The 26,565-nt window shown below is 35.6% G+C and overlaps 1 protein-coding gene across 18 annotated transcripts in view; it reads left to right on the top strand.

Annotated features, from left to right (window-relative positions):
• Zbtb20 (zinc finger and BTB domain containing 20) overlaps positions 1 to 26,565 on the top strand; it is a 748,243-nt gene that overhangs the window by 291,149 nt on the left and 430,529 nt on the right. The window contains exon 1 of one of the 18 annotated variants that reach the window (XM_048346660.1): positions 23,188 to 25,193. The exons of the other annotated variants lie outside the window; for them this stretch is intronic. The gene's annotated coding sequence lies outside the window, so the exon portion shown is untranslated. Of the gene's footprint in view, positions 1 to 23,187; positions 25,194 to 26,565 lie in introns of those variants that run through there. 18 annotated transcript variants of the gene reach the window in all.

Genomic DNA, 26,565 nt, shown 5'->3' with positions numbered 1-26,565 from the left:
TGTTTTGAGGAAGGGAAGGGGAATCACAGAAAAATGGTGGGACAAAGGGTGAACCAATGCAATAGTGGTACTCACTACACAAAACGTTGGAAATGAACTTTACAAGTTGGGAAGGGGGATTGGGAGTAGGAGTAGGAGCAAATGAGGGAGGGAGTCACACTGTTAAAAAGAAATGTACCCATTATCTTACTTAAGTAACTGCAAACTCCTCTGTACATCACCTTTACAATAAAAGAAAAGTAGAAAAAAGATTACTATGGCCTGGGAGAAGTAAGTTTTATTTGGTAATTTGGCAAGGTTAAAAAGTTGTGGATATGAATGTTGGTATGGATTTCTCAACAATAAACAAACTTAAACCCACTAAACTGCATATTTAAAAATGGTTAAAATGACAAGGCTTATGTTATGCTTTTACCACAGTAGGAAAATAAATGTACATTTGTAAACCTTTGAGAAATTTCAGTGAACATGGAATGCTGTCACAGGGTTTAGTGGCACAATTGAACTGCATGGTCTGTTCACAGAACCATTAAAGGCTTTATGAAACATTATAATTTATTAGCATAAGTAACGCTCTTTACCTTGCTGTTGAGGCCTGCCGTATTTAAGTAATTCAAACACTAGCATTATCCTTGATTCATAAGCAGTAATGACTGTAATAAACCAAAAGAGACCATATTTTAAATAAGCAGAGAATTATTTTTAAGTTTATAGCTGTGCTAGTGTGTGTGTGTGTGTGTGTGTGTGTGTGTGTGTGTGTGTGTGCATTCCAGTCCTGGAGCTTGCACTCCAGCCTGAGCACTGTCCCTGAGCTATTTTTCTCAAGGTTAGTACTCTACCGCTTTGTCCACAACTCCACTTGTGGTGTTTTGGATGTGAGAGTCTCATGGACTTTCCTGTCCAAGATACCTTTGAACCGTGAGCCTCAGATCTCAGCCTCCTGAGTGACCAGGAATATAAGCATGAGCCACTGGCACCTGGCAGATATCTGGGCTCTTAACAGGAAGCTAGAAAAATTTTTCATTGAAACTCATTCCCCTAAGCAGCCATAGGGGTTTCAATAATGAGAACAAAAGCAATAATGATAAAGCAATATTAAATTTTCAGTTTGCAAATTCAGTACCAATTTATGTGAAGTGTGAACTTAGACTATAAGTTTATGATGCTAAATATTAGGACAGAATATAAAACTGAATCAAATAAAGATTCCCTCTGGAAGAGATTCTTTTCAAACTACCAGTGTGCTGTTTTCTGATTTTCTTTCTGTCTCTGACATAGGACCCCAATTCCTCCTTAACAGACAGCTTTTCCCTCTGTGGTGACATTCAAAGGAGCCTGTTGAAATGCAATAATGTCTAAATTACCCTAAGAAAATAAAGAAAATAATAATTTTCAAGAAAGACATAAATATTTGATGCTGTAGTTATTTTTACCATTCCTTCAATTATTTGAATATATGGAATATTTGGCTTGTGATTTTTATGTTTTATCTAAATATACTAAAGTCATTGAAAAAATCAAGATTATTATGCCATTTCAGGAAGACAGTACCATAAAATTATAAAGTTGGAAGGAATCACTAATACAGAAACTTCATTTTGTAGATCATGGTTTAGTGATCTTGTGATCCTTGTGGACAAAATGGGTCTGCTGTTTGTTAAGTTCATGAGCATTTGCAGTCTATTTCATAAGAATATGGCATTTAGACTCATGTGTAGCAAGATACTACCTTCCATTTCATGATAAGACTACATTTAGACTTAAATTTAGCAAGATACTACCTTCTAAAATATTATTCTACTCACTAGTAGAACTGTATTACAAAAATGTGCTTATTATATTTTAAACTTTATTAATAATTTTGTGTAACTTTTCTCTCATATTATATAAGTATCTACATAATACAGTGCCTCTGAATTTGCCTTTTGGCCCCAAATGCCAACTATGTTTATGATATGGCTTTCTGTATAAAAAAAGTTTTCAACCTCAGGTATTAGGTAAGAATCTGAAGTCTGGAAAAGCTGACTGAGATTCCCAAGGGTTGGTTTATAGAGAATACACACTCTCTTCCTCTCTCTTTCTCACAACTGTTTGCATGTCAATTCTAATATTATATGTACATTCTTCAGTATATCTTGCCTGAATCCCAACTGTGCATTACTATCCTGTTGACTTTCAACAAATAACTTCATTTTCTGTTTCATTATCAATAATAATGTGAGCACTGGATGAGGTAATATGTAAAAAATGATTACAATAGGGTCTCACATACAATTATTTATCCAGTAATTGTTAGCTATTGTTATAATTAGTGCCCATGTGTTTAATTCATAAAGTATTCTGTAGAAAGAGGATTAAGAGCCACACCTTCCATTTCTTTTTTTTTTATTATTATCAAACTGAATTACAGAGAGGTTACAGTTTCATACATTAGGCATTGGATACATTTCTTGTACTGTTTGTTACCTTATCCCTCATTCCCCCCCCTTTCTCTTCCCGCCCCCCATGAGTTTTGTTTAGTTGTTCAGTTCATTTTCACCAAACAGTTTGTAAGTATTGCTTTTGCAGTTGTTTTTTTACCCTGTGTCTCTTGATTTTGGTATTCCCTTCCAATTTCCTGTTTCTAATACCAGTATACCCAATTTCCAATATACTCAGATAAGATACAGAGATAGTGTAGGTACAACCACAGGAAGCACACCTTTCATTTCTATAGCAGTAAGTTTCTCTCATTTCCACTTTGGAAAAAAAAAACAACTAGCATTTCTACTTTTTCTCATTTTCATAACAGTTTATTCGCTCTAACATTGTCCTTACTAGTGTATAGTATAGTTCTAAAATGCCTATATAATTTGTAAGTCATGGGAAAATTAAAACACAGAGCTCATAAATCACAGCCCCATGGTGCACCAGCCCCAAGTCCAGCAGATGAGAGTGAGACCACTTTGTTCTCTTATTCTGTCATTCAGTCATTGAGAGCATATTTTCACCATATTTAAAGCTATTTGAAATAATTACTTTTAAATGATTGAGCAGTAAATCCAGAGCTGTTTTTTTAAATAATCTATAATTGTGTTTTGTGCAAAAGTGAAGTGTGGTTTCTACTATTTCTTTTCAGTACAAAGCAGTATTTGCTCAGTTTATTGATAATCTACATCTACAACTTAGACTACAAAGCCACCATGCTGATAGATGGAATCCAGGGAGATAAATGCTTTATATTAGATCATTTAATATTTTTACCCTGTTAGTCCTTCAGCCTGTGACAACTCTAGTTAGCTACATTTTTTTCATGTATGGAGAAAAGATAGTTTTATTCCTCCATGAGAATTAAAATGAAAACACTTTATGCTTTAAAATTTCTAGAATTTTGCTCTTTCAAGAAGACCCACTGAGGGGCTGACAGTTTCTAGGAAAATGTTTGTTAAAGGTTATAGGATATAGCTTGGCTTTAAAGATGAATCACAACAAAAAAGACCAACTCTAACCTTGACTTATTAAAATGATAAGAATTGGTGTTGTGTATGATTGCTTCTTCTGTGACTCCTATCTTGTGTTTGCTCAATTTACTGGTCCAAACAAGATTTTACTCTTCTCAGACCTGTAGATCTAATCTCACAAAGAAAATATTTTTTTTTCTGTTTCATACATCATCACTATCATTGTCCTGAGCTTGCTGTCATTTATAATAAAAGGTGTATCTTAACAGAAACTTTGAGATAGGGGGAAACGCTGCTGTGTTGAGCTTTAAAGAAATTAAGAAAATAAATTTGAGTCTCATGCATTCATAATTAGATAGGTGGTTCAAAAGGAGAGATTTCGAATAACCAACTAGTATAAGATCCTATGTGGCAGACTACTCTGTAGATAAACAGAATGCAATCAGAAGGTCAATAAAACTCACTAGCACTTTGTGTTTGTCCACCTATACCTCTGCATATTTTTATAATGTTTACAAATAGAAGTCTACTGTTGTGTATTCTTATACTATCCAGTATTTCACTTTACATAGTATATATCACAATGTAGTTGTTGAGTTAATTATCTAGATCCACTTCTTACGCAGAGGGCCTATTCTGTCTTGATCATTACTTTGGTATACACTACTCAGCACAGTTCAGAATCTGATATTCAGTAGGTCTCATTTTAGGTTGAAATAAGTAATAAATGATTAACAACCACAAATTTGTGAATTTGTAATGGACACTATTTTTATTTATTGGACTGATAATTATTATTGGGAACTTTATGCCAACTAATAGGAAGATTTTCAAATATATCAGGAGTGGTCATGCTTTTGATATTTATCACTCATTCACAGATGGTTCCCATTATCCTGAACTTTAAGCACTCATATCTAGATTCTGTTCAAATATTAACCTCTCTAAAATTACCTTGATTCCCCCCAGCTACTAGTAATTGCTTCTTTGTTGATCTCTCACAACATACTGCCTAGGACTGTTTGCATTAACTTTCATGGTTTATCAATCTGAGCATATTTTCATCCCTCATCGAACATACTTTTTCTGCTTTGTAAAGTATTACAAAGAAGATTCTTAAGTATTTGTGCATTGAACAAGAGAAATTTATTATGATTAAGAACAGAGCTTATACATACATGCTTCAAGCTTAAAAACATTTTACACTCACATAGAACATTTATTTCTAGACTAGACATCAGAGATCCTTTGTAGTACCATAGTGACCAGTAAGTTCTACATCAACAACCCCCTCCATAGAATACACATGATTATGAGAGTCTTAATGCTCCATTGAGATTCCACTTCAGCCCAGGCAGAATGACTATCATCAAGAAAACAAATATTCTCTGCTCTTGAGGATATAAATTATCCTAGCCACTGTAGAAATCATAGTGGCAGTTCTTCAAAAACTCAACAATAGAACTTCCAGACATAACATATAGACTTCTAGACATTTTATGTAGAGATACTCATGAAACCATGTTTATCTCAGTGCTATTTACAATAGTCAAATTATGGAATCAGCCATAGTGCCCATCAAAGGATGAATTTTAAAAATGTATCATGTATACTCAATGGAATTTTGCTCAGTCATTAAAAACAAAACTATATCATTGGCTAGAAAGTAGATAGAACTGGAGGTCATCCTGTTAAATGATATAGTAGGCCCACAAAGGCAAATATTACATGTGTTCTGTCTCACTTGTAAAAAGCTTTGGGGGAACAGGGGTATAAAATTAAGAGGGCTAGGTGGGGACCGGTGGCTCATGCCTATATTCCTGGCAACTCAGGAGGTTGAGATCTGAGGATCATGGTTCTGAAGCCAGACAGTCTTTGAGACTCTTGCTCCATCTAACCACCAAAAAGTTGGAAATGAGACTGTGGCTCAAAGTGGCAGAGTACTAGCCTTGAGCACAAAGGCTCAGAGATAGTGCCCAGTCCCTGAGTTTCACCCCATGACTTCCCCCCCACCAAAAATGATGTAAGGGACTACAAGGTAAGTGGAAGTACAAAGGATAAAGGGGAGGGAGGAGAGTGAATGCAAATGAGTAACACAGGAGGTGAACATGATCAAAGTACACTATATGCATTTATGTAAATATCATGCTAAAGCCTATTTGTATAATTACTTAACATATAGTAGTCTTTAAAAAGTTGACAGAGATACTTCCCAACTGCTTTAAGCCAACACTTCCCAACTGCTTTAAGCCAACACTTCCCAACTGCATTAAGCACTGTGGCATATTCTTCTTATTTATTCATATTTTCTTTTGTTTTCAAGATTTTTTTTTCATTGGGAAAAGATTTTGTTGTTGTTGTTTGTGTTTAGTTTTTTGTTTTTGAGACAATGTCTGGCTAAGTAGTACAGGCTAGCCTTGAACTCACTATGTAACCTAAGATGGCCTATGCATCTTATTTTTGTTGACCTTATGAATGATATAATTACAAAATTATGCTACCATGCTTATTCTAAAAGGAATGAAGTTTAACATTCTAAAAAAGTTAGATCTCTGTCTTAAACACATCTAAATAAACCATGAACGTTTATGTGAATTCAGTTAGACAACAAAATGGAAAGAATATTTAAAGAATTACTAACTAGAAGACTCTTAATCCCAAAATAGTTAGCAGACTTGCCCATATTAGTAGTAACAGCTGATGTTCATTGAGAATGAATGTCAGTCCCTGCTACAAAATATTTAAAAAATCATTCCAGGGCTGGGGATATAGCCTAGTGGCAAGAGTGCCTGCCTCGGATACACGAGGCCCTAGGTTCGATTCCCCAGCACCACATATACAGAAAAAACGGCCAGAAGCGGCGCTGTGGCTCACGTGGCAGAGTGCTAGCCTTGAGCGGGAAGAAGCCAGGGACAGTGCTCAGGCCCTGACCTGAGTCCAAGGCCCAGGACTGGCCAAAAAAAAAAAAAAAAATCATTCCATTTTCACCACAGCAATTTTGAATAATCACTATTATATTCTAACTCTAATGGTGAGAAAAGAGACAGTGTATCTTAATTCTTGCATCTGTACCTGTGTTAGGCTATACAGACTCCTTTATAGCTCTTTTCCTCTTTATGAACACCAATTCTGTCTCAGCAAATATCTAAAGTGGGCGTTTTAAAAACACGTTGTTTCTTCATCTGTAAAATGAGTGGTAAGATTACAGGGTCTTAAAGTTTCTTATGGGAAGTGTCCATGATCTATATGTTTGATGGAGATCTCATTTTATTAAGAAAAAAATTATATAGTAATCTGTAAACAAGATACATCATGACAGTCATTGATGTGGAACATTTATCTAAGATTTTAAATCCTAGCTTTTTTATTCATTATGGATTTTAATTCACTAAACTGCTTCAAAGAAAAAAATTAACTTCATAGTCTTAGTGTATGTAATTTGTCTAGGTAGAGAAAGCTGTATAAATCTATCCACTTTGAAGACATAAATGTATGATCAAGGGTGTTTATTCAAAATTTTACACTAAGTAACTGATAACCTGGGACTTTGATTAATTCAAGTCTCAGAAACACGATGACTAAGAAGCTAGAGACAAGTTCTTGTTCATTTATAAAGGATTCAAGTACATCTCCCAAATGCCCCTCGCTCTTGATTTTTAAATTCTCATTCATCTCAACCATCTTTCCAACACAGCAAACTAGATCATACTAAATTTAAATTCATTCTCGTATATTTGTCATGGTACAATTATTGGTGCATTCAGAATCATAATCTATCTAATGGAGTTAAAGTACTTTTGTGTTAGAATTTGAAAACCTTCTGTACTTTAGTTCTTTAGCACTCAATGATTTATATTACCAGTATTGCAAACTCAAGTGAACAAGTAGCCAATGATCATGACTTCCCATTCTTCAATTGCTTTTATTTATATGTCAACTAGTTACTCCTTAAGCACTTACTGGATATGATAGACCTAAGGGAAGATAGTAAAAGGTAAAAACATATCTCTTGTCCTTTGGGAACTTACACAAAGGTTGAGATGGTGGCCATTAAAAATGGAAATGTTAACTACTATCTTCTGGGTTATTAGGAGAGTAACTTTAATTATATGAGATTATGGAAACTTGAACAAATTAACATAGCAAAGATGTGCATTCTTCCTTGCCTCCCCAAAGATAAGATGTGCCTAGTGTAAAAGAAAAGAAAATAATGACATGTAGGAAGTATGAAGATATTTATTTACAGACCCCATTAGTAGAACTCAAAGTACCTTCAAGTCTTCAAACATTAATTGATGTGCATCGCAGTCTGGTAGTGGTAAGAAGTGGAAAAGATAGCACAGTGAGATTTATGCTTCTCTAAACAAAGTTGCATGAGGATAACTATCAGAATATACCTTGGATCTCTGGGATGTATTTTTTGAGTTATGATAATTGTATTAGTCATTGACCCCTCACTTATTTATTTTATTAAAAACCTCACATTTTGGGGCTGGGGATATAGCCTAGTGGCAAGAGTGCCTGCCTCGGATACACGAGGCCCTAGGTTCGATTCCCCAGCACCACATATACAGAAAACGACCAGAAGCGGCGCTGTGGCTCAAGTGGCGGAGTGCTAGCCTTGAGCGGGAAGAAGCCAGGGACAGTGCTCAGGCCCTGAGTCCAAGGCCTAGGACGGCCAAAATAAAAAAAATATATATTTAAAAACCTCACATTCTTACTGATTTAAAATTTACTGCTATTAAAATGGTAGCAAAAATAAAAATAGATTTCCATATTTTTACATGTTCTGTTGTTGGACTGTTTTTTCCAACAAGGGAATTGTATCTCTAGTTGCTTTTCCAATTCTGGAGAATATACTGGGCATTTCTAATTGAAAGTCACCATTCTTCTCATGCTGATTGACCAACAATATCTTTGTCTCGCTAGAACTTTATTTCTTTATTTACATCAGTAGTCTAGCTTCACTGTCTTGACACTGATTCAGAAACTAAAACCTGAAAAGAGTCATGGGAATTCAACTGCCTTCCTTGTCTTTTTTAAATGATGCAGTTGCCACAGATGTTTTAATGATGATCTAGAGAAAATGATCAATGGAGTGGTTTAGTTATAGAAGAATCATTTTGCTACTGGAATTTTCTAGCTTAAAGTTATCATTTGAAATATCTAAGATTTTGGACATTATGTTAAGTAAAATAAGCTAGGTGATTTCAACATCTTAATGGTGTGAAGGCTGACAAAAAACTCCAGAACTGTTAGAGAGAATTTTGTCTTTGAGTTTTCTCTTTCTACCTCGCCTTCAACCTGAGTCTTGAGTGATTTCAGGGATACCCTGACGAATGTGGTCTTTAAAGTTACCACCTCTGTTCATTTTCTCCGGCTGATATGACAGCTTGCCACAAACTGGGTAAGTCAAAAACATCAGAAATGTCTTCACTCATAGTTTTAGAGGTTTTGAGAAATTAAAGCAAAACAAGATACTGAAGTTCAACATCAGTGTCACAGGGTGAAAGGAAGGCGTTTCAGGGCTACATTTCTTCTTGAAGTTCCAGTGGATAAGCATTAGCCTCACTTTTTCCCCTTCTTCTGACTTCTTATGACTGCCAATGCTTGTGGGTTATGGCCACATCACTCCATAGTCACATTAGCTCACCCTTGTCAGTCTGTCAGAAATCTCCTTCTGCAAAGGATTCATGTGAATGAATTTAGGACCTGTCTAGAAAAATGAAGATAATCCCCCTATAGCAAATCTTTTATTGAATTACATCTAGATGTTCTATTCTTGCCACACAAAGTAACACAGATATCAAATATTCAGATGTGGTTATCTTCAGGAGTACTTAATCAGCCTGACATAACATCTTCACCTGTGTACTTTTTTTTTTCCTGTCTCTTGCCTTAATCTCCTTTTTGTGTTTACCAGTACTCGTAGCTAGATCCAGAAAAAATGAAAAAAGGGTTTATTTTCCTGCTGCCCTTGATACTTTAAGTGATAATTAGACAATGCAATTTTAGGATGAACTGAATAAAGTTAGTTCTATGAGCAATGGTATGAAAATTTGTATGTTTTATGTATTTTATGTATTTTGTACTTCATCTAATTTTCAGCTTCATCCTACAGTTACTTAATGAAAGAGACTTAGAATCGGTTTGCTATCCTTGGGGCTAGCCTTCCTCCATCACGATGCCTTAGGCAAGGAGAATCTAAAGGTTCCTTCACATGTCAACTCCCTGTCACGCTGCATTCAAGGAAACTATGTACCACAGCAGGAGGTCTTCGGTATTTATTCTTATGCCACATAATAAAGGGGGACATTGCAGAAAGGTGGCCATGGGGAAAACATCTGGAAGAAATAAATTTCCCAGGATCAAAGGGCTCCGTGTGCAGCCTGGAGGGTCCTCAGGGTGCTCCTCAGAGCAAACAAACAATTCTCTCAATGAGTCACAGCAATTTTTTTTCTGCCAAAGCCCACATGTGTTGCAAGATCTCAAGGAAAAGGGTGGAGTAAGGAGATAGAATGAAAATTAAAGGAGGCAACAAAAGTGATTTTTAAAAAAAAATTCTTAACATATGAATAAAAGAAATCTCAACATGATCACAATTATTTAATAGAGCCAGCATCTTCAACATCATACCATTTAAATTGCCCTCAGAGTAAAAATAAATCGAATATAAAATATGTTTAAATAAAATAAAAGCAGTGGTTAGAGGAAGCATGCTGGGGAAGAAGATAATACTGTGCAATAGAATATATTTTACTCTAACTAAAGAAAATTGGCAGAGGAGGGTGAAGTCCAAGTCTGTGTCCAGAACCCTAACCCATAGCATTTTACTGAGGAAAAATAAAGTTACTTATGAATCAGTACAGCCACGCTTTGTTCTGCATGAGTGTTTTAATAGAGTGAGTGTAATATAAGGATCAGGTGGGCTCGTGGGAATGGAACAAAAGGTTTTGTAAAATTAAAGCAAAATAATTATAGCTCTAGGTGCAAAGCGAGCATACTCCAGCAAGGACCTGCTTAGAATGGAGAAGGGAGGGGGCATGCTAGAAGGTTTTTTTTTTTCCTTTTTTCTTTTTTTTTTTTATTCACTAACAAAGGCTTTTAATAGGTAACAGTTGTAAAGCATCTTTGAAAGTAATTAATGCACCCACACAAAAATTTATTAAAATGAAAATTTAGGGAATTGTCTAAAATGAATTAATTAACAAAAAAAAAGAACATCATGCCTTTCTTATTTTTTTAAAGAAGGAGGGAAGGTTAAGCAAAGCAGATTTTTGTGAGATTGCATTTTAAAATGTTCTTGGTTTATTTAGTATCTGAATAGCCCTTAAAAAGAGAGTTGGCGGGATTTATTATCAGCCCCCTTTAGAAATACTAAATGGGGACAGACATAAAATGGGGATTAATTTGCTGTGCATGAGCCTCAAAGCACCTCAAAATTATGATACCTTCTTACAAAATGACCCAAATTATTAACAAGAAGAATATAGTATTCATGAGAAGAGGATAGTATCCCTCATCTGATCTTCCCCCATACTGTGCTCTTAGCCAGGCCAGAGCTCTTTCCTGTGGCCTGATGGGAAGAAAAGGGAAACGCTTTAAAGTAAGATAGTCATAAATCTTACCATGCATGTCTTTCTGTCTGGGGGGGGGGGGGCAGGGAGTGGGAATTAACTTCGTTGATACTATTTCTACAAGAATTTTTAGTCATTGTATTTGTTTTTTCTTCTTTTTTTTGTATTATTTCATACTGTGAAATAATTATAAAAGTAGAATGTGTACAACCTACTGAGAATTTACCTTTTACTTTGAAAATAATTTCTATGGATTACAAAAAGTATTCATGTTCTTCAAGTTGTTGGTAGCTGTGTCATAAAAAGTTTGAGGTTCTTCACTTGCATAAGTCTTCAAAGGTCAAGTTCTTTCAAGCTTCATGCTGAAAGTCATTGGACACAGCAGCCTTTCTTCCAGGCCTTTCTAGCTGTACCCCCAAAAAATGTGAATGAGAAAGAAAATTCATTTTAGTAGATAGATTTGAAATAGAACTCTGGTGATGTTACACAAAAGTAAATGATTCTGAGTTTCAAGGCAATTTCCTGTAGATGAAAGATTATAAGACAACTTGTATAGCAGGAAAAGTACACTCCAGTATAAAATTTCTGAATTTGGGTATATTTTTATTGGGTTTCCTTTGCCCTCTTTTCATTATTTCTTAAATGTCCACTATCAAATACATTTAAACCTCGGAACTCTTTCCAGATTTTTCTTTTTGAAGATAGTGGATTTAGTTGGTATAATATTATAGCACTATTAGTACAACATTCTTAACTGGAGGAAATGGCACATTTGTCCTTGATGAAGACATTGAACATAAGTAGAGATACATTTATCTTTCAACTCTGTGTTATTTTACTTTCTCTATGGCTATGGTCAAAAGAAGAAGCAATATGTATTTAGAATACTAAGAACTTTCTGTTTTCATTGTGACTCCTCATACAGCTCTTTACTGTGTGAATTGAAACTTTTATATCTACTAGGTTTGAACTATGATTGTGTATTGAAAGGTTTGTTCATTTTCTCTTGCTCTTATAACAAATAGCCACAAATTTAATGGCTTGTAACATCCATTTATTGCTTTACCCATTTTTTGCAGAAGTTTGTGCTGGCTCTACTAGTATCTCCTTTCTAGGTTTCCTAAGACTGAAATCAACATGTCAGATGTTTGGGTTCAGGAACCCAGAAAGAATCTTCTGAACTCATTCCATTGCTTCTGGAGATAGGAATAAGATATCCATTTCTTAGTGGAATCTACTTCTCTTCTAAATTCCTATACAATGGCAAAAAAAAAATAAGTATTTGCTTTAAAGTGATTAGACTGGGCCATCTCAATAATAAAGGCTTCTCTCACGTTTCTAAGGACAATAACTACAATTGCATGGCACAGTCCCTTTCCATATCCCATAGCATTATGCCATAAAATGGATCTTATAGGGATTAAGAATTGTATATTTTGAATGTACAGTTAATTTTCCTGTGAGATAAATTCTGCAATATGGGTCACTTCCATTATATATTTCTAGAGTATTCTCACATATTCTTTTTGGTGGATGATTTGTTCTAAAAGCAGAAGACTCAGTATGAATATATACATTACCTCCCAGTAGGTTGTTTCTTTTTCCTAATGCAATTCACTCCTAATATTTCCCATTTGATAAATAGAACATTTATGGGCACAGGAAAAATCAACTTTGTTATTAGGATCTGAGCTAGAATGGAAGTTTTCTGGTATATAGTAGAAGTTGTATTCACAAATACCCTTCATTCTCTACAAAGTATATTAGATCCATAGCAGCAGAAAGAAAAGGAAGCCAGCCAAGATCAAGTGATCCAGAGTTGGAGCTACTAAATTTTTACTAAATACAACTAGTTCTCATGGAGGGCTGATATAAATGCAGTCAAAATTCCTCTGGGAGCAGATACCATGATTCTCTAAGAGAGCAATGACATGACAGAATGCATTGTGAAACTGGCCATTTAGATGGCAATATCCCAAAACAGGGGCCAGCAAAGGGGCTAAGTAGTTAAGTATTCAAGCTAAACAAAGGCCTCAGTTTATAGCTAGAATTAAAGAGTTAGGTTGTAATACTCTCAGGAGAAATACAGCTTGTGGTAAGTTTAGAGATGGGCCGATAAGGCCAAGAGGAAACATGGGCAAAAGTAGGGTAAAGAGAGATACAAAAGGTAAAGTGTAGCTATCACTTCAAAATTTTGCTTTATGTTATTCTGATATTGGCAATTTGAGGTTACCATGGGCATGAAGAAAGAAATACAGGTAAAACTATTGGACTGTTATTTCTATTATAACTTTTCCCTAAGGAAAAAATATGAGCTCATTCTGGAAATTAATCAACTTAGCTATATTTTAAAATAACATGGTTTTTCTTGAGATTAAAATATAGGAAATAAACTTTTCTAACAAGAAGGCGAATTTTCCAAGCAAAAAGAAGAAAGATAAGAACAATCCTATTATAAAAATTACGTGTGTGTGTGTGTGTGTGTGTGTGTGTGTGTGTGTGTGTTGCTGGAGTTTGAACTTAGGATACCATGCTTCCTAGGCAGGAATATATAACTTAAGCCATGCTCTCAGTCCCCCATCTTTTCTCATTTTAGTTATTTTTTAGGTAAAATCATATATTTTGCCCTAGGTCACCCTTAAAACATAATCCATGTACCTACAGCCTCTGTGTAGCAGAAATTATAAGATGACACCACATCTAATTTATGGATTGACAACAGGTCTTGCTAACATTTTTCGATGGCTGACTTCAAACCATCATCCTCCCAATCTCTGCCTCCTGAAGTAGGTAGCATTATGGGCATAAACTATACTTGGCCCACATTTTTTTTTACTTTAATTACAACAAAAATCTGAAACTACCCTTTCCTATTTCTTTTCTTCCCTCTCTACTTGTATTTTATTTCCTTTCTTCCCTTTTGCCTTTCCTTTACCTCTCTTCTCTCTTTCCCTCCCACCTTTCTTGTCCCTCCTGCCCTCCTTTCCTTCCTCCCTCCCTTTCTGCCCTTCTCCTACTTCACTCTCTGTTCTTGATCTTTCAATTAGGCTTCTCTTAAAAGGAGAACATTTAAGCATTGTTTTAAATAAGTGCTGAAAAATTGTTTAATGTTATGACACATCCCTGTCTTCATCTGCTTTTCATTTCCTTTCCCATTGATGGGAATTATTCAATTTATAACCATCATAGTTATGAGAATGTTGTATTCTTCCCTTCAGAAATACTAGTGTTCTTTAGAAGTCATTTCTGTAGCAGAAAAAAACAACATAGGAATCAGTGGAAAGAAAAGATGATAAAAGATGTTATCTTTATAAAAAGTATTTCTTTCTTCCCCTCTCCACACTTTGGTTCTCTGCATGACCTTCCTCATCAAAGACAAGCCTCCCTCACTAAATTAAATGAAACAAATAATTAAATTGACTTATAAATTGTGTAATATAGAAAATTGGTGATGTTAAGCTGCAATTCGTCTATTAGTCACATAGTTAAGCTCTGTTATTTAGAGATGGACAAGACCACCTTCAACTTTTACATTTAAGGATATTTGACTCAATGAAAAGAAAGTGCTAAAATAAAATTCTTATTTTCATCAAGTTCAGATAATATTAGTTGCTCTCTTTACTTCTGCACTATAAACTGGAAAGTCCACACCCTAAATTTAAAATATTTAAGTCCTATATAAGACTATTTGTAAATATGTTCTATATAGTATTGTCTAGAATAAGCATTAAGTATTATATACAAAAAAAGAACAAGAAAACAATTCAGATGACAGTTTGGACCATGTTAAGCACAAAAGCATTCTTTACTATCACATCCTCATTTCATCCAAAATTAGCTTGCTGCTGTCTTAGGAAGAAAGAGTATGATACATGAAGGAAAAAAAGGTGATTCTGTTATTGTGGATTTCTGTTGGCAGTTGAAAATGTTGCTAGGCAAAGTTTTCTTGTAGAATTTGAATTTTCCAGTTGGATTGACTTGGCTGTCAAAAAGTCAAGTTGATTTTTCATCTCCAGATTAAGTTGATAATTGACTGAATAAAATGTTAAGAACAATTAGGAAAGGTAGAAATTTTAAGCTGTTTAACACAACAAATAAGGCTTATAGGGCTACTTCATTTTTTTTAACTTAAGGTCTCCAGTGAACACATTTATAAAGTTCTAGCTTCCTGTTCCATGAAGTATTTCTTCCTTGACCTACCTGCTATAACTGCTTAGTTTACACTCGAACACAGAATTTCCATTCCACTATTGAGTTTTTTTAAAAGAAAAGTCAAGGTAGTCTTTCTTTTTCACACAAAAGCATCCACATAGCAGCAATTTGAAAGAGCTAAATTCTTGCATTAGATGTTTTTAACTATTTTGTTATTGTTTAAACTATAAAGATACTATTACATCTTTTATCTTTCTTTCCTGTTTCTCCAAAGTACTTTATTTTTGTACTAGGGCTTGAACCTAGGGTCTCATATATTCTAGGCAAGGGCTCTATCACTGAGCTAAACACCCAAACTATACAGGACTAGTTAGCATTTTCTATATTGTTTTTTTCATATTGATTCTACTTTAAATATCACATTATCTTTATAATTCATACTCTTGCTGTTTCCACTTCTCCCTGTTCTTGCCTCCGCCTTCTAATTTGTTCCCAGTATTCCTTATACTTAGAATTCATAAGAGAAATTTAGAGAAGCTATTTTGACCTTGGTTTCTTATGTCTGGTAAGAGAAGAATTCAGGCAAGATATGAACATGTGACTCAGAATTCTCAGATGAGGATCATAGTTCAAAGCCAGCTAAGACAGGAAAGTCTATGACCATCTTATCTCCAGTTAACCAGCAAAAAGACAGAAGTGTAGCTGTGGCTCAAGTGGTGAAGCACCAGCCTTCTGTGAGAAAACTAAGGGAAAATGCTCAAGTAAGTTCAAGTCCCAGTACTGGCACCAAAAAGAGAAAGGAAGAAAGGAAGGATGGGAGGGAGGGAGAGAAAAAATGAAAGGGGGAGGGAAAGAAGAGCAAAGAAAAGAAAAAAGAAAGGTAGAAGTTCATTTGAAAAGAAATGTGGCAGAGAGTCCCTGTGGCATATTCATGCTATGGAAAGACTGCATTTTAGCCCATGTAATCCATCCTACACTTCCATAGTCTTCCTGCTTTAGGAGATTGGTCTTGAGCTAACTGTGGAGAATTGAGGTTCTTGGAGACAGTTTTCTGGATGGTGGGTCTCCTTGCTGTTCCCTATCATTTCAACGATTTAGTGCTCATTGTTATTTCCTTATCTCTATGCCCTTATTTAACAGGTTTCCTAGTCCCTCATCTTTTATAATACTTCTGCTCCCATTTTGTTGTCATCTGCAAGTTCTCTGTTTTTGTCCCAACTCCTATTTGAATCATCTTTAACTTCTCATCTAGGCAGTTGTCCTTAGTCATCTAGACTCAAATCTCCTTACTTAATGGGTCTCTTTTGAGACTCTTTTGAGTCAGCCTCTTAAAAAATATCGTGAAGATGATATATAGAGGGATTACAGTTACATATCAGGTATAGAGTAAATTTCCTTTTTAACAGTGTCACCTCTTCCCTCATTTTCTCCCAGCTTTTTTTTCCCCTCCCAACCTCCTCCCCTCCAAGTTGTATAGTTCATTTTCAACATAGGGTCTAGTAAGTATCACTGCTGAATTAGTTCACCCTTTGTCCCACCATTTCTGTCCTTCCCCTACCCCTCTTCAATTTGTCACTGTTTTCATTTCTGTACCTTTTGAGTCAACCTCTTTACCAGTAACTTGGTATGAAATAACACACATTGGATTGCTAAAGAACCAGGATTTATTGTCTCCCCTCTAAATGTTACAAACACATCTCAGATCAATGTCTGAGAAATGTGAATGGAAATGTCTCCCATACCTTTCTCTTAACATCTGTTAGTTTGCTGGGAATACCTATTGTTCTCCACCTTATAAAACATCTCCCTGAACTCTGCCTTCATCTCTAAGTATTGTCATTGTGTGTATGTGTAGGTCTTTTCAAAATTTTCCATTTTATAAGGACGCCAGCCATGTTGGATTATGCCCTTACCCCCAACTCCAGTATGACTTTGTCTTAACTCCAATATATTTGCCTGTGAGGCTATATTCTGAAATATGAGGAATTAGGAATTCAGCATTTGTATTTGGGTAACCACAACTTAATTCATAACAATCGTAAACATTGCATTTTTAAAAAAATCACACATTGATTCCTGAATTATAGACCTATTTGCAACCTGTCATAGATCTCAGCCATGGATACTCTACCCTGCCTTCTCTAATATTTATTTATTTGTTTGTTTGTTTGTTTATTTATTTATTTATTTATTGCCAGTGCTGAGGCTTGAAATTGGTGCCTGACCACTGTCCCTGGCTTCTAGCACTGTACCATTTGAGCCACAGCACCATTTCCAGCTTTTACTGTATCTGTGTAAAGCAATATCCCAGCCCTGCCTTCCCTAATTCTTTAGGCTCCTCTTCATTCTGAGAAAGAGAGTAGTTGTTTCTTAAATTATCATACTACTACCATGTAGAAGTTTCACACCTTCCCATCTAATATAAATGTACAGTTCATAAGTAAACAGGAGATTTGGGGCCATAGGCCTAAATTTTTGAGTTCCATGAGTCAGGTATAGCCACTTGCTCCAACAGGCCAAGTAAAGAGAAAAATAGTAGTGAAGGGCAGAGAAAGGAAATTTATTATTATATGACATGAGAAGCCACAGGAAGAGGAAAGACAGCAGCAATACAGCCCATCTTTCCCAAACAGACATTTGCCTTAGGTTTAAATAGAAGAATTGGGTGCAGTGGGAGAGGTAAGTATAATATAATATGAAACAATAAAATATTACACCCAGTTACATACAGGTGAAAGGTGGTCTGAAAACTCTGTTCTGGCAGCTCCTGTTTGATCCTTCCTGAATTTGAAGATGGTGGCAAAGTGACTGCAGAAGAAATGATTTGGAGCAGAATAAAATGGAGACTTGAATGCCTAGCTTTTATCTTGCCTTTAACTAATTTGCGGCCCCGACTGAGAAGTCAGTGCTCTTCAACAAAAGCAGATTCTAAGCACTTGTTACAAGATTACTGATGTTATTGCGTATTAACAAAGAAAAACAAATAAATTTCAAGACAACAATATGCCTGATAAATTAAGATCCATATGGTATTTTATGGCATTTCTTTCAGTTTCCCACTCCTCACTTTTTAGTCTCCACTCCTCCCCCGAACCCCTGGGTTCTTGATCATGTTTAGTTGAGATAAACCTGTAAGTGAATATAATAATGCTGGATGTTTTGGATATTCACTCATCTATTATACTTTCATTACAAATATAAAAACTAAAAATATATACTAATAAAAATGTTAGAAACTTGTTCTCTTGTCTGTTAGTTGTCTGTGACTTTGCCTATTGATGTAGGAAAATAAGAATTCTCCTTAGATTTGTTCAGATGGGAAATAAAATTTTGTTGTTTTATCAAATTAACATATACTGTCGGTCAGACTTAGATAACTCAGAAAACATAACACTAGCAGCACACGACTGAGTTAAACTTCAAGGCTGTGGGTATGTAGTGACTATGGACATTTGGTTCTGGGCAGATAGTTCTAGTGATGGCAATGACGAGCCTCTAACTTATCAGGGTGGCCCATCTGTTTCTCAGGTCACCATACTGATGCGCCTCCCACCGTGGTTCATATTTTGGCAGCCATAGCTAAATCAGCTCTTTGATCCTTGGAGTGGCTCCTGCCACAGTTAGTGCCTCGGTTTATTTTGTCCCTCCCTTTGGTCATTACTCCCACCTGTCTGAGCAGAACAAGCTAGGGGTGTTGGGGTCACTTTAGGAACATGGTTCTGCAGAGTAGGCAAAAACCTGCTTATATCATTCTGGTTCTAGAAGCACATCTGCAATGTTTTTTTGTTTGTTTGTTTGTTTTAACCAATTAATGAATACATTTTGTTTTGTGTATTATTCAATGGTCTGCTAAAAATCACTTCTTGTGATAGTTTCTATTGCTGAGGGCTTGGATCTACCATAAATTGCATCCAGCCACACAAAGTAAAGGCAGTACGGTTCCCTGTTTTATGCTAGACTTTTATCACAGGTATCTGACTATGCTTGGAAACTACTTCATCTGGGCTTTGATAATTTAAAATCAGTTTCTCTAATATATTTGAAAATTGGCTTCAGTCTCTTCATTGCTTAATAGTAACTATGACATTTATTTATTTTAGAAAACAAAAATAATAATATAGTAAATGTTTATAGGGTACATGTGATGTTTTGATTTATGTATATATTGTAAAAAAAAATCAGTCAAGGTAATTAACATATCCATCACCTCGCCTGCATGTAAGAAATTTTTTTGAAAAGTTTCATGAGATTCTGCAATAGTCTTTATTCATCCCAGTGCACTATTTGATGAGAAGCATAAAGTGGACTATATCCATGTTGTAACTGAAAAAAGTTAGATACCGAGTTACAGTATATGTCCGTTAAGGTTGTGTGAGATATTAGTATCACATACCTACAGAAATTTTCAATCTGGGGGGCTGGGGATATGGCCTAGTGGCAAGAGAGCTTGCCTCGTATACATGAGGCCCTGGGTTCGATTCCCCAGCACCACATATACAGAAAACGGCCAGAAGTGGCGCTGTGGCTCAAGTGGCAGAGTGCTAGCCTTGAGCGGGAAGAAGCCAGGGACAGTGCTCAGGCCCTGAGTCCAAGGCCCAGGACTGGCCAAAAAAAAAAAAAAAAGAAGAAATTTTCAATCTGGTAGTCCAGGACTCAGAACTTTAGCATATGCTCGATGAGATAATCTACATCATCCTGATAATACATTTAGGGATCATAGATAAAAAGGCAGAATACTGAGACATAAGAGGATATGAAATGGCTTGCAGAAAATCACATATCAAGGTCACAGAGAAGCCAATAACATCTTGAGCTTCTTCATCTTGACCTCACCATAGCTAGTTTTCCAACGATAAGCATTTTCTACTTCAGAGAATCCTGATTTTCATATTTGTGAAATTTACAACTTTCCCTAAGAAAGAAATGCTGAGAAAATTTTAAGTCTTTCACTCTTCCTAAATACACAGCAAATTTACTAATTGCACTTAACAATCCTAGGATATTTGAATTCTAAAATGTTCGTTTACATTTAAATCTAAAATTCCAGTCTGGAATTAGATTCCTTTTTGCTTCATTCATTAGGAAGATGTCACTTCACATGGAATTTTCTGGTAGATATGTATGTGAAAACACAAAAGTTAGAAAATTATAAGGTATATGGAAAAGAGGCTGTAAAAACATCTGTACTTCATTACTTCTGTAACCATAACCCTTGTGTATATGAGCTTTACAACAAAATTAAATTAATCTTTTTTTATTAAAAAAAAAAAAAGAAACTCACCCCAGTATCACCTTAGTGTTGGCCCAGTGGGGTCTTATAGAACTTTTTTATCTGTAGACCTGTGAGATAATAAACCTATGCTGTTTAAAACCGTTCCAAAAAAAATAGAGAATGAAAACATCTGTACTTTGCAATGTAATAATCTTCAACTCTCTCCGCCCCCCCCCCCCCCCGTTTTCCTTCTCTCCCTCTCTTCTTTCTCTCTCTTTCCTCTTAAAGACTACTGAAGAGTAAAGGCTAAAGAATCAGACAGCTGATAAAAAAGCAAAGACCCCACTAGGCCAGATGTTTACTAAGTAATTGTTAGAAACCTAGTATCTTGGAGAAAGAGTAAATACTCTTATTCACTTTTACTACTAGTTAGGATTTGCAACTTCTGGGAAAATTCCAGTTGCCAGGAGATCCCACTCAGCTGTGTGCAATCATAGGGGATAATCCACATGTTATATTTGTTGTTTACTCATACAAACCTAGTCTCAACTAAGAGCCAGAAATTAGTATCAATAATGGACAGACCAGAAAATTCCTACCCACAAAAGAAAACCTCATAGAAGAAACTTTGCTTCCAACAAGTAGGTAAATGAGAATAGCCTTCTTGAAGCAACCCCCTCAAAGACTTCTCCAGGAATTCAAGATGCTTGGACTTAGTCATTGTTTAGAGAAAAAAAGAATATAGAGAAGGCATCAGAGTGAGTAGAGTTGGAGAAATACTGATAGTTAGCAATGAAGTTAGCAGCAAGGGGCCATCTGAGAAGAGCATTGATTGTACTGAGCAGTGGTTTCCTGAGTGCATTCCAACTACATACTTTTATCTCCTTTAAATAAAATGTAACATATTAACCATTTGGAAAAGTAAGAAGTTGTTTACTATTAACTGATAAGTTCCTTTTATCACTTATCAATTGAGTTTGTTTTCTCAAACACAACCATTTGAGAATTTTCACTGGAAAACTATCAAACTACTGAGTATAATTTGCTTTAGCTAAGATTTATTTCTATTATCTAAGTTAGGCTTTGATAGTGTGTCATCTAATAGTAGCTCTCAGTTTCATGTGTTAAGCTTTAGCTCTAAATACCTTAAAAGCCTATGCACTAGAGGTATGTGAACTCTTTTAATGTTCACAAGCAGCCATTTTAAAGGTAAGACAATCTATCCCCAACAAAGATAAATAAACAAGGTGCTAGTGGCTCATGTTACTCAGAATGCTGAGAGCTGACGATCATGGTTTCAAGCTAGCCAGGCAGATAAATGGGAGAGACTCTTATCTTCAATTTGCCAGCAAAAAGCTGGAAATGGAAGTGTAACTCATGTCATAGAGCTCCATGCAAGCAAGAGTACAAAACCTCCCAAATGCTAATTATTTTGCCCCTGGGTAGACAGCTACAAGCTAGGATTTAATCTTAACTCTTTATGACTCAAAACTCCCTCCCCTCTTTTTAAACTGTTATCTCTCTGCTTCTGAGGGTGAAGAAAATCTGGCATTGTCTTCCTATAGCCTGTGTGGTTTGAATGAGGTAAAGTGACTGAGATAGCATGTAATTTCTATAGTGTTGTTTCTGATCACCTAAAATGATGCTCAGTCCAAACTAACTGTCAGTTTGTTTCCACTGCAGTCTGCTAGCTTAAAGGTACTATGTAACACTCTTTCCATGATCACTAGATACAGGTGTTCTGTTAACTCTCAAAATCATCTCAAGCCACCTGAATCTTCATAGGTTAAAAATAATAATATAAATCTTATGTATGATTGTGCATTATAAAGTAATGAAACAGACTTTTATATGTATTATAGTGCCTTGAATATTTAGACTGAGCTTACATAGTGTAAATCGACCTTTAGTACTTGTGTGTTTTATAATCTGTTAAATGAAGATAGTGATAGTACCTACTTAATAATGTTATTGTGATGACTAAATGAGAGAGTATGTGTAACACCTTTAAGTTGGTAACAAGTATATAGTAAGCACTCAATAAACATTAATTATTATGATACATGAGTGTTACCAAAATAATCACTGATAAGTGCTTTATAAATAGCAAGAGTTCAATAAATGTCTATTGAATAGGTCAATAAAGTATATAAATTCCTTAAGTGGCTAGTCTGTTAATGGCTATGATATATCTTGTATTCTGACTTCTCCCTCACACTTCAAAAATACCAGGAAAGAAAGTTTCAATATCATCAATAAATAACTTTATGCAGTTGGAGTCTTAGATGGGAGTATCACTGCTTTTCCCTATCATTTGCATCCTTAGTGTAGTAGAGTGTCAACCAGTGACCGCCAAACAGATTTAGATTTCCTTATTCTTTTAATAGTCATGCAGATATGATTTACCTTCTGGTAGAGTGAAAACAGAAGCTATACAAGTGTGCACAGAGTAAAGGAAGATGAATGGGCTGGAAAACATCAAAAGGCAGCATGTATCACCATGCTTTCTGTCTTCCTGAGACAACACACTGAATTTGAGAAAGACAGTATATGTCATATTTGTGCCAGAGCTGGAGGTGCTTCATACTTTTTGTTTTGTTTTGGCCCGTCATGGCGCTTGAACTCAGGGCCTGAACACTGTCCTTGATCTCTTTTGCTCAAGGCTAGCACTGTACTACTTTGAGCCACAGTACCACTTCTGGTTTTCTGGTGGTTAAATGAAAATTCTTATCTCATGAACATTCCTGCCTGGGTTGGCTTCCAACTGTGATCCTCAGATCTCAGCCTCCCGAGTAGCTAGGAGCCACTGGTACCTAGCTGCTTCATAGCTTTCTAATAGGGTCAATACATTATGGTTAGAGGAGGCCGCTTATCTTATGTTTGTTTTTAAATCCTGATTCTTTTCTACTTAAATTTTTTTATCTATGTGAATCATGCACTAAAGAACTGGCAGTCTGATTGTAGTCATAATGAATTCACAGGTTTACTTCTTTCTAGAATTCTCCTCACTACTAGTATTTAGTCTATCTGTATCACCTCCTAGAGGTACTCGATATACTGGGGCTTGAACTCAGGGCCTCCAGCTATTGCTCAACTTTATTGCTTATGGCTAGAGCCCTACCATATAAGCCACACCTCCAATCTGGAAGTTTTGCTGGATAAGTGGAGATGGAGTTTTATAGACTCTTCTGTCTGGGATAGCTTTAAACCAAAATACTCCAGGTTTCTGTCTCCTAAGTACTCAAGCATAGTCCAATGGCAACCTTGCTCCCATTTTGTTCTTATATGCATATTTTGCCATCACTCTCTATATACTGCATTCTAGTTTTCTATTTGTATGTGAATTTTATCTTCTAGAGTCTAGTGAATAAATTATGAAACTTTGAGGCTGGCTGCCCTTTATTCATTTCTCAATGTCCAGTGTTACTCTGTTCCTGAAATACAGTAGGAGTCCAACAAATGTATATGCTGTAAATGGATAAGCTTACCATCAAGCATACACATTAGATCAGAGACAAATGAAATACCCTGTGTCTTTGAATATTCCTCAAGTATTTGTGAACCTTTTGAAATTGCCTGTGAACATATTAATATGCTTCTGGGTGCTCTAGTCACTTTGAGGGGCATTCATTTTTTAATCTGAAAAAACACTTTTTACTTGTTTGTATTCTTTGATTACTCCTCTCTGTTTCATCCAGTGGACTCTAGTATTCTGTCAGTTAGTGATTGTTTGGTCAAACCACATAGACGGTATTATTAATCTTCCTTATTTGCATACCATACCTGTTTGTGGCTTTATTCAAGCAGATTATCTGTATGTTAAAACACACACACACACACACACACACACATACACACACAAATTGTGTCACCTAACTGGAAAAGGCTTACTTTAAAGCAAAATTCTCAGCCTTTGATATAGTATGTATGTAGTTTAGAGTCAGTAAACACTGTGGAATACCTGAACAAATCAGCCATTGTGGATGACTGTTGTTGGATGAGGTTCCAGAACTTTTTTTTAAAAGGCTTAATGAAATGTCCAGTATTCCACAGCAGGATCAGAAAATCTGACACTTACAGCTTGTACTTCTGTGTTTCCAGACTGTTACACAAGCTCACTGAAAAGTGCCGTATATGTCTGATTTCTCAACTTCACCCTGCAGTAAACTTTTGCAATCCGGAGGCTAGAGACCTCCTTTGTAAATGCTGTCTGCCCAGTGCCGGTGCTGGCACCAGGGAGGCCCCAGCAGATAAAGTGGGGGAACATATGGCTTCCATCTGAATACAAATTGGTGGACATAACATGGTAATTCAGCTGCGATGTCCTCTATATTGTAAACTGAAAGAGTATGATTAGAGGTGTTTATAAATGCTGTCTGAATTCCCTCACACCCTCCCCATCCCCTTTTTACTTTATTTTTATCGGCCTGAATCAGCCATCCAGCGTCTCTGTCTCACTGTGTTATTTGTGAAAATGGCCAGCATGAGGAATTATTAATTAAAGCTAACAAATCACCCTGACGAGCTGTGCCCTGGCATGGCTGAAGGTTGATTGGCGAAAGTGTTCTCCTTTGGAGAAAAGACTTTTTGTGCTCGTGACGCAGTCAGGGACGGATTATTGAATATGCAAGTTAGAAGAAAAATCACAGGACAAGCAAATTGAGTATTTACTGGCAAATAATTGCTCTCTTAAGCTGTGGCTCTCTTCCTAAATTCTTAACATTCCCGAGGGTTAGAAAGAAACAGAAAAATGCATCGGTACAGAGTACATTTCAAAAAAAATCTGTAGACTGATGTTTCAGACTTGTGCAGGTAAGTGTGATTATATGTGCATGAAAAGTGAAAGAACAAGGGAACGCCAGGGAGAAGGGGGGAAGCATGGCTGTTTGTTAACATCTGAGGAGTTTTTGTGCTTTTTGTAAATCAACTTGTTTATAGGGATACTGTTCAGCGTGTTTCTAAGTTGAGAATTTAGTTTCTGTGCTGCAGTTATTGTGAAAGAGATGTGGGAGAGGGTTTTTTTTTTCACCCCTCAAACTTGTTTGTCTTTATCAGCAAGAGAAAATGTTAATGATTTGTCCCAATAATTGTTTTCAACTTTGTTCAGTTTTTATGGCTATATGTATTAAGTGACTTGATGTAAATCTCAGTTATTTTTCAACATTGTTAATTATGATGCATCTGAACAATGTCCCAAACACATTTGAGACAACTATTGCATGCATTTTTTAAAGTAAACACTGTTTCATATTAGTACCAAGCGAGTCCTTGCTGAGAATTTCTATAGGAACATTAGAGTTTTAGAGTAGTTGTCCACAGTTGGGGCTTCTATAATAACCCAAGTTGTATGTGTGTGTATGTGTGTGTATGTGTGTGTGTGTGTTAGATAGAAGAAACTGGTTTAGATTCTGTTTCTCAAAACTCAGTTTAAATACATAGAAATTATGGAATTGAAAGCTCAAGTATAAAATTTAGACATTAAGAAACAGAGGAGATACTTCTATAAATTTGGCCAGATTATGTGAATTGTGCTACCAAAATACATACATCCACTGAGGATGTATAGTATATTGTTTGAAACTTCAAAAAAGTATCTTCATTGACAGCAAAGTTTTTGAAGTAAGAATCATCGGCTGTTGAAATAACATTTTAGAATTGAATACCTACAAATAGCATAGATTTTAAACAAAGGTGTAAATATAATTTAGACTAAATTAAGTAATTAATTATTGTAAATTGTTTTAAAAATAAATGCCTACATGACAGTAACAATAAGAACACCAAAACTTGACAATCTGACAGTCATAACAGAAATTAAAGGAGTCAACATGCACAAAGTTTTAGAGAATCCTAATTTTAAAGTATAAATAAATAAAACAGCATTTGTTTTCTGTTCCTTATACCATGTTGTATTTTACTAGTAGGAATTTTTCTTACTATATCCTATTTTATTTAAACCTATAGTTGAACTTTTTATGAAGGAAAGAGCTCAAAATAAAATACAGTATTGTATTTTTTTAAGTTTAATTCTTACTAGACCACATTCTGTCCTCAGCTTACAAGAGGCAGCCTCTGTGAAGTTTTTGTGACTATTTGAGGGCAAAATTTGGTCCATTATTTTGAAATAGCAAAGAGGGCACTTAAAGCATATGTTCAGAGACTAAACCATCTGCCTGCTTTATTA

Source organism: Perognathus longimembris, chromosome 5 (assembly GCF_023159225.1).
Source record: "Perognathus longimembris pacificus isolate PPM17 chromosome 5, ASM2315922v1, whole genome shotgun sequence".
Lineage (NCBI taxonomy): Eukaryota > Metazoa > Chordata > Mammalia > Rodentia > Heteromyidae > Perognathus > Perognathus longimembris.
Note: the sequence above shows the minus strand (reverse complement) of the source record. Positions and strands in the feature narration are given on the sequence as shown.